The sequence below is a fragment of the Dipodomys spectabilis genome, unplaced genomic scaffold, assembly GCF_019054845.1.
Source record: "Dipodomys spectabilis isolate Male_0828 unplaced genomic scaffold, ASM1905484v1 ptg000043l, whole genome shotgun sequence".
Classification (NCBI taxonomy): domain Eukaryota; kingdom Metazoa; phylum Chordata; class Mammalia; order Rodentia; family Heteromyidae; genus Dipodomys; species Dipodomys spectabilis.
The window spans coordinates 798,655-801,449 of NW_024870720.1; the positions used below are offsets into that span (position 1 = coordinate 798,655).

The 2,795-nt window shown below is 32.6% G+C and overlaps 1 non-coding gene across 1 annotated transcript; it reads left to right on the plus strand.

The window, feature by feature from the left end:
- The first annotated feature begins 1,986 nt into the window (after nucleotides 1–1,986).
- On the plus strand, nucleotides 1,987–2,190 carry LOC122106938. The gene has a single exon (XR_006147257.1). It is a non-coding gene; the product is annotated as a small nucleolar RNA SNORA73 family (small nucleolar RNA).
- Nucleotides 2,191–2,795: the final 605 nt, after the last annotated feature.

Sequence of the window (2,795 nt, forward strand, 5' to 3'; positions counted from 1 at the left end):
ATACCTAATGAATGCCAGAAGAACGTTTAGATGAGTACAAAAATGGCAACAAATTATGGTGACATTGAAATATGCAAATTATAATGACATGTACTTTAGATGCAAACATTATCAATATTGGATCTTACTATTCACATCCTTGTATATGACTACAATCTCCCTCTCAAGATTACATAAATATATTTTCATCTTATAATCAAAATGCAATGTATTTTTCTCAGTCCAATGCTGTCCCATTAAAGGCTAAAGATTTACATTTTCACAGGAAATTTTTGCATTGTTTGTGAAACAAACTTTTCCATATTTCTTATGCATGGAACTATATATTTAACTCTAACACAAAAAACTTTAAACGCTGCTGAATTTTACTGGGATTGGCATTGTCTCTGTGAAAGCAATTAGCTCACTCCATGAGCATGTTAAAAGTGATTTTCAACCTTCCCATCCACATTTTGTGTGAACAATAACACTAACGGATGTGACCCCCTAAAGATATATAGGCTATGTACCATGGTTATGATTCTGAAAGCAGTTGCTTAGTAAATGCTTCATTTGTTTTATAATGTGAATGGAATTTGCAGTTGGAAGATTCTCTGGGTATTTCTAGCACTATATGTTGTACATCTTAAATAAGTTCTCCACTGTGTCCTACCATTCATTGACTGACAAGTATTCGGGCAAAAGTTATAGCTACAGAATCACTGACTTAATAGTACTCAAAGATTGTGAAGGATATCTCTTCCTTTGGGCTATTAAAGCACTTTCTGTGTATATTATGAAAACATGTATTTGGAAGTCTTTGCTAATATTATACTTACCTTTTCTACAAACACTCTAGAAGCAGGACAAAAATATACCTCCCTCTATATTTGAATAAGTCAAATGCAAATGCTTTGATCTGGGTATTTAAATTCTTTTGTTATTTGATCCATATATATTATATAATTATTGGGATGCTAAGAAGGAAAGATGAAAAGAGAAATCAAGTAGCTTTGTTATTGCACTTGAGAGAAGTCAACTTTGATCTGGAGTTTTATGATCTAGTTTACTGATGATTAAAAATTGTTAATCTAAGAAAACAAATTTTAACTTGCTAACACATATTGGTCAAGTATACAAAGTGTCAGTCAAAATGTAAACCTACTCATTAGCTACAACCTCAACAATCCCATCATTGTGTTCATCCAGCAACCTTTTACTGCATGTCTGAAGAATCACGGTCATCATTTGTGAAGATTGTCCTGCTTTTCCTCTGTAGATCATGACACCAGAGCCAATACTTTCACATGACTTCTAAGTGACCACATCAACAGACATTTGTTTGTTTTTTCCACCACTGGGGCTCTTTTAGGCTAGGAAGTTTACTCGGCTCTGTTGTATCTATTCTTTACCATACAGCATCTGACTTACCGCAAACATCCTGTAGATGTTATTAAAGTTTTGGTATTTTCTTGAGTAAAACAGATGAAATATTTTTTATTCTATTTTCTCCAGAAGTTATTGATGATATATCTGGTATTCCTTACAAGATCTCTGAGATGATAAACTAAATTTCTCAATTCAGTTTATCTTTTCCATGGAAAATGTACATACAAGAAACCACAAGTCTTCTCACTTGAAATTTAAACTATCTCTAGTATTCCAGAGTTCTTCATTTATTATTATTATTATTATTGTAAATATAAGTACCAGGATATATAAGGGACCTCGATCATTTCTAACAAAGTATGAAATGAAAAAGAGATAAAAAAATCAAATCTGAATACACAGGGACTTTATTTTGCCAACAAATGTATGCATAAATATATCAACTGAAATATCTTACCCCTTCAAAACTATTTCAAAGAGGTCATTAGTACATTTTTGTTTTATAAATTTCATAGCTACAATTCAGGTAGAATTAGGGAAGTGATTAATCTCAAGATGGTAGAAGTTTGCACATATTATACAAACTGTACCATACCCAGCAATTTATTCCACTGAAATCTTATAAAAATCCTGTCTGAGGTCACTCTCCCCGGGCTCTGTCCTCGTGGCTTAGGGGAGCATAGGGCTCTGCCCAATGATGTATAGTCCCTTTCCACAATGTTGGATATGAAGCCAGGCTTTGTGTCTGCACCTGCATATTCCTACAGCTTCCCAGAGTCCTGTGGACAATGACTAGGGAGATAAACCATGCAGGAAACAGTAAAAAAAAATCTTGTCTGATCTACATTAGATGTGAATTAAACCTTATCATCATGTGGTACAAAAGGATAGAAACTATCGAAGCTTCAAGCTATAATTGCCAGTATCATAAAACATGAACATTATTAGATCTATCATACTGAAGAAAAATCACTCTGATGAATGGTTGTATTTCTGGTAAACCAGAGTCATAGAATTATTCATTGGTAATTTAATGGGCGAATAAATCATTCATCATACACACTTACACATTACATTGAATTTGAAAATAAATTAATAATGAATATAATTTGAGCATCAAGTCAAACAAAAAAATCACTGTCAAATAGCTTAAAAGAAAAGAAAATTCTCAACTTCCATTGTGGGTGGTTTAAGGATCAACAACACGGAAGAGATAGTTGGAGATTTGGAATATCATGTTCACTAAATCCACATTAAATAAATTAAAATGACTAGATAATGTGATATGCTTGGACCTTATAATAGTAAAACATTAAATATTAACACAAAGCCATAGTGTCCAGAAATTTTTTCAAACACATAGATACTTTTTTATTTACCTAATAACCTTGTGTACAAGTAGCCTCGGGAAGGAAAGTTAGCACTTG